Raw genomic sequence first — 12508 nt, 5'->3', positions numbered from 1 at the left:
ATTTTTACTATTGATTATTATTCTTAAGATGCACAATAATGATAAACTTTTAAGTTTTAAACAGTAAAGGTAGAACATTATAATTGAAGTTAATTAAAAGAAAAAACGGATATAATATAAAATTTTTGGCTGGTGTTTTCAATGAAACACTAAAGCTGACTTTTGAAAATCTTTATTTAGAAGTTTTTAAATCCGTCGATAAAAACCAATCTTCTTATAACAAGAAAAACACTGTCCATAGTTGAGTTAATGATTTGCGTATTTAAACAAAACACTGTTATTAGTTCTAACACTTTTAAAAACCAAATACAAAATACCAACTCTTAGAGTTGCATCGCTTCGTGTGCATGGTTTGTCCAGTAAATTGTAGAGAATGAACGCTAGAAACAGTTCAAAATAATATAAATAATTTGTCATATTTGATATAATTATTGAACATAAGATTATTGTATAAGCCTTATATTTAACCTAATGGTCGTAATAATAACCATAACAACAAAAACAAATATCTATGTGCCTTTAATTCCGTAATATACATCAATTATCAATTCATCATAATTGCGACAACTTTCAAAAAATCACAACCAGCCTTTGCTTTACTCTCATTACTAAGAACTCCTTCTAATATTTTGCGACTAGCGGCTATGCCCCTTAAAGTCTTTAAAGCCATATAATGTCAACCCTCCAATTTCAATCTTAGTTTTAGAAAAGAAAAGTATTTTTTTCTAGGAACGACTTCTCACAAAATAGTTATGAACCATATCACAGTAAAGAAGAACCAAAAGAAAAAAGGTAGTAAAAGTCTCCAAAATTAATAAACCAACTAATAATAAACCGTTATTTATAACTTTAGGGACAAGTGTAATAAAGAGCTCAATGTCCTCTCCTCCCCGCCAAGTATGTCACTTCATTTGTAATAACAAGAAGAAGTGTCCATAAACAGAAGAAGTTATAACGATGCACAAACTGGATTTTGAGAAAAAAAATCGGGCAATCAAATGGTTACAAGATAAGCAAAACCAAAACAAAAATATCAAAAAAAGCTTTTTGTAGTTCCTAACAAAAATGACGTCATAATGGCCTACTTTTGCTCAATTAAAATGTGTACTGGCTTGCCATTGGTAATTTAGTCTTTGTATTTGCATATTATTAGTCATTTGTATTGTATGACGTCAATTTCTATACTATTAAGAGCTTCAATACCAAGTCAAACGAAAACAAACGAAAAAAATTTGTAATTTTGTAAGACCTCTTGAATTATAATAAAAATCCTCTGTTTTGCTTGAGTGAGAATAAAAGGGTTGATGTTAGATAACAGGATTGGCCGGCCGCAGAAACAAGGGATCGACAAAAATAAAATACTTTACCGCTATTTTAATCCTTTTATTTTTTCCTCTAATAAACTAGTGGGTTAGGGGGGAGGGATTTTCTAGCCTGTTACCTTTTTTCCAAAAAATATTTTAAATCCAGCAAGAAAATAATAAAGCCAACAAAAAAAAAATGCGGGTGAGATTGAGAATTCTACAACTACAGTACATTTTTTACTGCTGCGACTGCCAATCCCTGTTGGATGTATCCATTGATATTGATAATTTCAGCTCTATCTCTCTCTCTCTCTTTCTCTGCAGATTACAAATTTCGGGGAGCCTTGAATTCCACAAAAAAAGTTATTATTTTATAGTCACATATTTATCAGAATATCAGTAAGTTCATTTAAATCAGGTTGTAACTTTTTTGACAACAATGTTTTACGTGTTATAATTATCTTACATATTTGATTTTTGAAGTACTGATTCCTAGGACAACAAATTACAATCATAAGCGAAGCATATCTATAATTTGTATTTATGCAATGTAGTTTTGCAACAAGTTTATGCACAATTTTGTCAAAACTTTTATACATTTATATTTTGCTTATAAAGTTCTGACACTCTCAAGAGTAAATGTTCGTTTGTCCTATCGTTTCGGAGGTTTGTCAAATTGTCATCCTTGTTTATGTAAAAACTTGTATGATACTAAGAGTAAACGAAGACTCACTACAGATTTCACACCTAAGCCAATATTAATCCATCTGATTACAGATTTAATATTAACTAGGGTAGGTACTAAATATTCATAAACAAGGATGATAACTTACATAAAAGTGGAGCTCTGAAATGGTGGGACAAACGAACATTAACATTTGTATAGTGGCAGATCTGAATAAGCATAATATTTATGTATAAATCGAAACAAAATTGTAAGTAAAAAGTAAAAAATCAGCTTGTTTTAACTGGACGTACGGACTTTCTGGTAACGATTAAAGAGTTGCTACGCTTCCTAAATCCTATCTTATCATTATTGGAATCATAATGTTTAAAATCGTTAATACAATTTTAACCTATTTAAATTAACGTTAAGAGCTAACCGTTCCACGCAAAAAAAAGCTAACCGTTTCGGACGGACAGACCCTTATTATAGAAAAGCTTTACTTTTATCAAGGGTGACAACATCCATACCAAATCAAATGGACAAAAGAGCAATAAATCAACACAGAGCTTTATTTCGAAGGAATAAAGTTTTAGGATTTGATTATGGGGTGCTTTCCTTATATTACATGTTGCTGGTTTTTAATAATAGCTATTCTAAAAAACAAAGCAATTTAATATTTCCTTCGTTCAAAAAAAAATTATGATAAAATCTAAAAGATATAAACATGTTTAGAAACAATGAGCTTTTTGACAATGATTATAGAGTTGGATCGTATAAATTCTACCTAACTGTAACAAGATTCATCAAAAGATGTCAATAACAATGCTTAAACTAAGGAAAGGATCTTTTTATTATAAACAGACGAACAGACCGACCGCCCTAAATGTAGAAAAAACTTTTCTTTTAACTATTTTATTTACATGAATTTATCTACTTTCAACCTTCATTGGTTTCTTTACAAATATAATACTCCCACAATTTTCATTTTGATTGATTGCAATAGACATTATCAAAACAGCGTTATATGATAATGTATTTGATTGTCATGCTACGTGACCAAAACATATTTTAGAGGATTTTTTTGGTTTAAATCCTTAACAAGAGGGTATTATGATTTTACAGGGTTTAGGAGCAAGATTTGATTTTCCAGTATGGCTTCGAAACCGAATAATATCAGTTGGATAAAAACCGGTTCTCAGTCATAATGAAAAATAATGTTTAGCATCGTATTAGTGACAGTTTTCAACGAAAATTAAAATAAAAATCATGAAATTGAAACCATTTTTTAGCCTGGGCCTTCGACCCCTCGTGGCTAAAAAACTGGTTTTAAACTGAAAAATTATTATTTTTATATCCACGGAAAGCTTCAATAATACGATGCGATAAATAACTATTCTGTCATAATGTTCAGATTAGAATGGTTTAACATGGTAGTTATAGGTTTCGTGTAGTATAATTTTTTTATATATTTTACCACCCCCCCCCCCTCCCCATAGAAAATTTAACCATTAGGCACCCCCAAATAGAAATTACCACATCCCAGTTTTTTACCCACTCAAAAATAAGCTTGGGCGTCCTAGTGTTGATTATATGTCGGCTTATTTGGATTAATTTGGGTTTTCATAAAGTTTTATTTGTTCTCTAAAAATACATTGTGATCTAAAATGAAAAAAGGATGACAACATCCATAAAAGCTCTATAATCAGATGGAAGGAAAACTTTATTCTGTAAGTCTAAACAAAAATGTACCTAAATTTGATATAGTAAAATGAGATACTTTTTAGAATTTTATCATGTAGATGCCTAGCTTATAATATTGTACTTTGTTGATCTAAGAATCATTATTCCAATAATCAGATGAATACGATGATTATATCATACAAAAGGTTTTTGTCAAAAAAAAGTTTTAAATGGACGCACGGACTTTCTGGTAACGATTATTGAGTTGCTATATACTAAATCGTACCTAACTGTTATACGCATCATCATGCAAAGTTTGAAATCTATAGGACATACATACTGCTACTTTAGTACATAGGATTGGATAAACTTACAATATTGAATAGGATAGTTGATAGGGATCTTGGAAAATAAAAATTTCGGGAATGGTCCCTTTCGTGGCAACGCCCCATAAGGGGCGATTCGTCTTATTTTTAAAATGGCTTTTGATAGGTTATTTTAGGTTAGGTAGGTTATATCGGGTCAGATGATTGCCCCACAGGGTTAGGCAATTGGCCCCGCAGGGTTAGAGCCCCACCCAGGGGCTAGAAATAGGAGAAAAACTACTGTGAAAAAAACAAACAATCGCCCCTTAAGGAGCGTTGCCACGAAAGGGACTATACCCAAAATATCTTTAATCAATAAGAAGAAAAGTTAGATCAAGTTGGAAACACAATAGAAAATAGTTATTTGACAAATGTAAAGCCTCCAAAAAAAACTTTGAATATATTGGAAATGCTTGTATGTCCTTATTGTCAACAAACAAAAACTCAGGGATCTAAAGAGATAAGACAATGGACGATAAATTGATGTAGTGGCTTTTTATAGTGCCTATACAAAATGACGTAATACTGGCCAACCATTGGGCAATTAAAATGTATATTGGCCTGCCATTAGAAAGTTAGTCTGTTTATTGGCCTATCATGGGTCATTTGTATTGTATGATGTAATAATTTTTTACAGGCAAGAAAAAGATCTTCTTTGATGTACATATCTACTAATTATTATAAACAAAAACTCAAAAATTTAACTTTCTGAAGTTTAGATTATTGGTGTAAAAGTTCCATCTCTATTGGTTTGTACAACCCCATCAAGTTTTTAGATTTAGTTTTAAGTTTAAAATTGTTAGGTCAGTATGTTTTCCCTTTCTCCTTTAGTTAAAAAAGAAGAATGGGTTCGCGGTTTAAAAAAAATGAGCATAAAAATATTTATGATTTTTTCAGTTAGCAGTTTGGACGCTAATTGATTTTTCAGTAGGCAGTTTCGGACGCTTGACGATTTTTCAGAAATTTGCTTGGCCGCTAGAAGGATTTAAAGACATAAGTTTAGCCGCTAGGAGAATTTGTAAACAGCAGTGTGGCCGATGTAAGGTTTTGCTGACAGCAGTTTTGCTGTCAGAAGGATTTAAAACAGCAGTTTGGCCGCTAGAATTTTTTCATATAGCAGTTTGGGCGCTAGAAAGTTTTTATAACAGCAGTTATACCCCAGTTATAAAGATTTCAAGACTGCAATTTGGCTTTTTATATATGAGTCTGTATTTCCTTTACGTTTCTAACTTGATCCTAAAAAAGTTTCTTACAATCTACAATCATCTACATGGAGATTAAAACTTTTTTATATGTCTTCAAACTTCTCAAAGCTGAAAGACAATTAAGTTACTACATTTATTTTCATTTTTTTACATTACAATATTTATATTTTTACTATTGATTATTATTCTTAAGATGCACAATAATGATAAACTTTTAAGTTTTAAACAGTAAAGGTAGAACATTATAATTGAAGTTAATTAAAAGAAAAAACGGATATAATATAAAATTTTTGGCTGGTGTTTTCAATTGTGTTGGAATGATTTTTCTTGTATTCCCTGGCAAGTTCGAACCCATTAATTCCCTTTTCCTTACACCAGAGAATGAGTGTGTTACGCGGCATTCCTAACTATCTCCGCGCTTCGCTTGTAAACAAACAAAGGCGCGCACATTTTTTCCTTGTTGATTCCCATGTGAAGAGCTACGTGAATAAAAATAATGTATTGGATGGATATACATGCGCTCTAATCCGTGGAAGATCTCAAATAAGCCTTCCTGCTTAGTTTGACGTATAATGTGGTAAGAATTTATCTTTAATTCTTAATAATAAGTGTAGTATGGTATATTTTTACGAAGAAATTTAAAACATTAATTTTTCAACAAATAGACCATTTAACTGCTAACTTTTGACATACGAATATTTTCCTTAATTTTATTGATCATTTGAATCTAAAATTATCAATTTCTGATGCTATTTAATATGTTTCGTGCCAATTTAAAGTTTTTTAGAAATTTTATATTTTTAATTAAATTGAAATCACGCAACCTCGATATACAAAAATAATAAACCATTAATATTATGTTATTAATTTTTATATTTTTGTTTTAGATGCACCGTTTTCATGGTAATAAATACACATTTGTAAACATTCACATGTTGGTCATTCGGAGGGCTTGGAGATTAAGATTTCGTGTACGGCAAGGCATGCGTACCGAAACAATGAAAACGAGACAGAACAGATGCGGCTAAGAAAATATCTGTGAAGTTTTGTGAATGTGTTGGTTGTGATACCTTACCACACACTATTATAATCGTAATCAGTACAGTTAATTATTGTGACAATCATGGGTCCTAAAAAGAATAAAGGCGCTCAACTGGGGCTACGGCTGCGCCCAGCCGTCGAGGCCCTAACCAGTGAACTAAATAAAGTGATGAAGTTGGTCAGTGAATCTTCAGAGCTTGATGTTAGACATTTCACTAAGGAGTCAATCCTTGTCCATGACAAGTTCGAGACATTCGATAGCATTATGGTCGGTTTTAGCAAGCTTGGAGTGAGAATCCAAGAGCTTGAGGAGTTTAGTGACATTTATTCTAATATAATTACTGTGCAAAAAGATTATAACGCTCTAAAAGATGCTCTAGATGCTATGGAGGAGCTCAGTGACATTCAAAGTGTTGTTGATTTAGTTGGTGATAATTTGCCTGACCATAAGGCTGAACTATATGATCGTTGCATAAAGATTGTGAAAGTTATTAAAGGGTCATATTTTCCCTTACCAGAACCAATTATAAACACTTTGTCTGCTTTGATGAAACGGCTGGCCGAGGTTAAGCTTGAACCTGTGAAGCCGCCTACAACGACGGCGGGTGCTTCGACAGCATCGCCATTTGTGTCGCCGTTTGGCACACCACAGTTCGGCACCGGTTCTATATTCACGCCAGGATATATGAATCGTGTCGACGAACGTCTTCTTCCAAGCTTTGACGGCTCAGAGTCAGCCTACGTAAGCTTCAAGGACAATTTTAAAAAGCTTACCGTAGGACAGGACCCGTCATATTTGCAGTTATTGTTGAGCAGTGAAAAGGTCTGCAGAAATAAAGAGTTGAGACTTCAGTTAATTCAGATTCAATCACATGAATCTCAATGGGCTTATCTCGACGCACGTTTTAAGTCCAAAACACGTCAGATGCTCTGCCTTTTCAACCAATGGGAGAAGAAGCCTAAACCGTCGGACTCCAACCAGATTGTCACAGTCTTAGCAGAGTTTGGTGGTGCAGTTAGCCAGCTCGAGCAGCTGACTAAAGATGATGATGATGAGGAAGTCACCACAAGCCAGTGGTTGACCATTATTCTTTTGGAAATGTTATCCAAAAAGTTGCCACGTGATTTCCAGGACAAGCTCAACCTGGCGTTGGGCTCAATGGATACCCCAAATATTCCTAAGCTGTTGAAGATTATAGAGGAACAGCGTGGCGCCATTTTGATGAGGTGTTCATTCGATGTAGACACCCCCTCCAAGAAGAAAGGTAATCCTGCGGCCGCAGCTACAGCCGTTGGTAAACCTGGGTCTCCAGCTAAGACCAAGAAGAAACAGCCTTGCCCGTCGGAAGGTTGTAACTCTGATCACCTGTTGTTCAAGTGCTCCAAGTTTAGGGATATGTCTGTTCCTGAACGCAAAGTCTTCATCAAGAAGATAGGCGCCTGTTTGCTCTGCTTACAAAAAGGGCATCGGGTGGCCGATTGTCCCAGAGCCGATAAGCTTGGCAGCTGCACCATTGACAGTTGCAACCAGCCTCATAATTCATTATTACATGAATCGGTTGCTAGTGGACAAGTTGCGGCAGTGTATGAGTCACAATTGTTTAGCAAGAACAATTTTATGCTGATGTTGCAGCAGGTCCCGGCGTTGGCGGCTGACAAACGTCAAGTCACCGTCAATGCCATGTGGGACAGTGGAGCAAATTTGACGTTGATTTCTAGAAGTATTGCCAAGAAGTTAGAGTTGCCATCTACTGGTCGCACAGCTACTATTTCTCTGGCAGATGGAAAGAGCCAAGCGTGTCCTACAGTCAAGATTTGTTTGGTTGACCGCAACCGGAATTCACATATTCTGGAGGCGGCGGTAGTGCCCAGCATTGGTACTGAAGAAGGGTTGCGTTCTATTGATCCTACAGCCGCCGCCGATATTTTCAACATGAAGCCTGATAATTTTTCTATGGTCGACGGCAAGATTGATGTTTTAATCGGCCATTTAACACCAGCTATGTTTCCGTGTGCAGATAAAATGGTTGGTGATTCTAGACTGTACAGAAGCTTATTTGGTACAGGCTATTTAGTTGTGTCTGCAGATGGCAGGACTGTTGCTAATCCTGTCGCCTGTAAAGCTGTGAAGTTGGAGGTCAGCAAGATGGAGTTCCTGAGTACTGAGAGTTTGGGAATACAGCCGCCATCAATGTGCAGCGGTTGTAAGAACTGCCGTCATTGCGCCGCCATAGCCGCCGGGCAGTCCGCCTTGGACGTGCGTAAGCGGCAGCTGATTGAAGAAGGTCTGACATTAGATCTTGAGAACCATATTTGGACGGCCTCATATCCCTACAAGCAGCCGCCAAGTGTGTTATTTGATAATTCAGAGCAGGCCTATAAGATCTGCTTACGTGACCGGCAGAGAATGATTAAAAAAGGTGAATACAGCACCTTCTGCCAAGTGTTTCAAGAAGCTGTGTCTCGTGGAGTGTATCAGAAAGCTTCGCCAGAAGACCTAGCTTATACTAAGCCCGTGTATTACTCGAGCCTAGTCTGCGCATATAAAGAGTCTATTTCCACACCGTTGAGGATATGCGCTAATTCTAGCCTCTGCTGCAAGGGGCTAAGCCTCAATAGTATTATGATGGACGGCCCAGTTCCATTATATACTCTGATGCACAATCTTATCCGGTTCAGAAGTTTTAAGTGTGCATTCGTGGCTGATATTCAGAAGTTCTATAATTCATTATTAGCTACCTATGAAGATTCTCAGCTGAAACGTGTTTTTTTCGCTGATACAGTTGATGGAGAGCCAGAGGTCTACCTTACCAAAACCATCAACTTTGGTGAGGCCTTGGCTGGAGATATGGCCGTGACCGCCCTCAGACTCACTGGTCGTATTTTTGGTGGACGTTCCCAGCAGGATGTTCAAGATGTTTATGGATCTGAGAAGATTAGAGGTTGTGACGTTGTAGCCCAGCAGGATGTGTGGAGAGATGTTCAGCAACCACTCAGTTCTGAATTTGTTTTGTATCAAGATCCTCCATCGGTCAAATTGGAGACTTGTACTTACGTGGATGACTGTTTGAGCGGTCATAACAGTAAACCTGAAGCTGTCCAGCTGGTCCAAGAGCTGGAGGATATGATTGCACCTGGCAATTTCAAGTTTAAATCTGTTGTTTATTCTGGAGATGATGTTGACAGTGTAAAAGTTCTGGGCCTCGTTTGGGACCCTAAACAGGATAAGTTGTTCCTACCTGTCAGAGCCAACCACGGCGAGAAGATTAAGGGTAGAAAGTTACTAGAGGATCTGAACCTGGAGGATCTCTGGAGAAGTCTACCTGAGTTGATAACTAAACGTGAAGTTTGGAGAATTGTGCAACAACTTTATGACCCAATGGGTCTAGCAGCGCCATTGCTGCTTAAGTCCAAGCTTTGTCTGCGCTCAGTTTGCATACATGGATGTAACTGGGATGATGTTATACCTGGAGAGTTGAGGTCGGAGCTCGTGTCCAGCCTCCAGGACCGTTCGGCACTTGGAAATGTGTCGTTCAGACGTTCGATGGTTCCTGATAAGCCGTTGGGGCTTCCAATGCTTGTTGGTTTCTGCGATGCATCTAACCAGGCCTATGCAGCCATCACCTACCTGAGATGGCCAGTTCCTGGAGGATATGATGTAGTTTTGTGTTGCGCCAAGTCACGTGTCGCACCAGTGAAGATTGAGTCTATACCAAGGTTAGAAATGCTTAGTTGTCTAATTTTGGCAAGGCTTGTGGATACTGTTGCCAGAGCCCTACCTTTCAACATTTCTGGCAAAGTGTTTTTTAGTGATAGCAGCTGCGCCCTAGCTCAGCTATCCAGTGACAGTGTTATGTTAAATGTTTTTAACAGTCATCGTGTTTCCGAGATACAACAGTTGACGAGCCCTGAAGATTGGAGATGGGTTCCAACCCAGCACAACATTGCCGATCTGGCAACGCGTGGTTTGTGTACGATTGAGGATGTACAACCTGGGTCTACATACCAGGAAGGTCCAAGCTGGTTACGCCTGGAACAGGACCAGTGGCCCGTTAAGACGGCGGGTGAGGTAAATGCATCCATTCCCGAGAGCGAGCTAAATCCCAAGATGGCGAAGCTCAAGGTAATGTTCACACAGGTAGTGGACAATGATTTTTGGAGGTCTCTGGCAAGAAGGACCTACAGGCAGGCAAGGAGGACTGTGGCTGCAGTTCTTAAGGCTGCCAACTGCTTTAAAACGCTGCTTATCAAGAAACGTGGCGTTGCAGCAAATGAGGATGGTGTTAGCAACAATGATAGTTCTAAGTATTATGAGAACTATACTTTCACAAATACATACATGGATTCTGTTTGTGACCTGTTTTTGACTTCCTTCAACCAAGAGGAGGAGATGACCATGGACGCCGAGGGGAAATTTGACTCCCTTCAACCGTATCATCACAAGGTCCAGGTTTGTTGGCCCATTGTGGGTCATGATGGATGTTATCCTCTTAGGACATTTACAATATTGAAAATGTCCGGGAGAGGAGATGAGGCTCTTGAGGCCGCTGCTGGAGGCCCCAGGAAGATTATGAAGGACAGCCCAGGTGTTGTCTTGCTCAGCCGCCACAACAGGCTGGCGCGGCTCATCCTTCAACAGTCCCACGATGAATTGGGGCATGGAGGCCATCGTAAGACGTTGGCGCAAAGCCGCAGGTATGCATGGATCACACATGGCCGCATGGAGGCTATGAAAGTGGTCAAGAGTTGTGCTGCATGTTCCATTGAATATGCCAAGCGTTCGAGTCCCGCAATTGCTAATATTCTGCCAGATCGTGTCGAGCCCTCTGTGCCCTTCAAGGAGGTGCATATGGACCTTGCGGGGCCGATCGAAGTTACGAAGCCTGGCGTTGGTACCAGGAGTTCCAAGACCAAGTACAAAGTTTGGTTGTTGATTGTGGCCTGTAGATTTACACAGGCTGTGTTTGTTGATGTGTTGACTGATTATTCAACCGAAGCCGTGCTGGTCGGCTTGAGAAAACTTCAGGCGTTTTACAATATGCCTAGAAGGGTTACCACAGACAGAGGCACCAATATGGCCGGTGCCAAGCGAATTATGGATGAACTTTTGAAGGATACCCGAATGCATTTTGAATGGCATCTGGTGCCCACCGCAGCACACTCGTTCGTGGGTACTGTGGAGAGGCAGGTTGGGCTGGTCAAGCGTGTGTTGAACAAGAAGTTGGCTGGTGCTACTGTAACCTTCAATGATTTATTGGTGTTGTGTGCTGAGACTGCAAGAGTCCTGAATTCTAAGCCATTGACCTATGCCACCCAAGGAGATGACGTCAATTGCTGGAGAATAATTTCACCTGCTGATCTGTTAGGCGGCAGGACCAACGATGCAATCTGCACCTTTGAAACAGGTTGTAAAGAGCCCATCACCAGGAGGCTGGAGAACTTGGAGGAGTTGACCCGTCAGTTCCATCAGGTGTACAAGGAGCAGCTCATGCCTGAGCTACTCAAGTCCGTCAAGTGGCGCAGCAACAAGGTGCTGCTTGAGCCGGGAGACGTGGTGCTGATCGACGATAGCACAAATTTGATGAAGAAGTTCAGATTGGGGCGTGTGGAAGAAGTGCGCCCAGGTGGGAGGACCGTGGTTTGCAAGTTCAAATTATCAGATGACGCAGCCGCCACGAGTAACGAGACTTCCGCAAGACGTCTGCTCAAGATCAATCTACCCAAAGTTTAGTATAAGTATCGTTCTTGTTTAACTTTGAATTTTATTTTACGGTAGATTTATCAGATTTTTTTCGAAAGACAAAAAACGCAAATTTTAACTCAATTTCGTTTAAACTTTCAAATCGACGCAAGATTTTTTTTCATTTGAAATGCAAACTTAAGTTATTTATACGTTTACGCAAGTTTTTTCAATGATTTAAGTCTTTCCGGGACCAGGGATTTTTTTCGTGGAAATTTTCCTAGGTACCTACGCAAATACGAACATTTTTATACTTGTTTGATTGAAATTCGATATGATAAAAAAGTAACACAATGAGATTTTTTTTACATCATATAAATATTTCTTAAGATTTATTATAATCACATAGATAATTTAATATTACATATATATTAAAATTATTTCTATTTACCTTTTAACCGATGTACCTAAAGAAAAATGCAGATTTTTTCGTCTTGAATTAAGTAGATTCTTTGAGTTCGAAGATTTAAGCTTAATAAGACCGCTCTATAGTGTATCTTAGCTCT

This window comes from Acartia tonsa, chromosome 4 (genome assembly GCF_053477335.1).
Source record: "Acartia tonsa isolate MP-2025a chromosome 4, ASM5347733v1, whole genome shotgun sequence".
NCBI classification, from domain to species: domain Eukaryota; kingdom Metazoa; phylum Arthropoda; class Copepoda; order Calanoida; family Acartiidae; genus Acartia; species Acartia tonsa.
The sequence above is the reverse complement of the archived record's forward strand: the minus strand, read 5'-3'. Positions refer to the sequence as shown.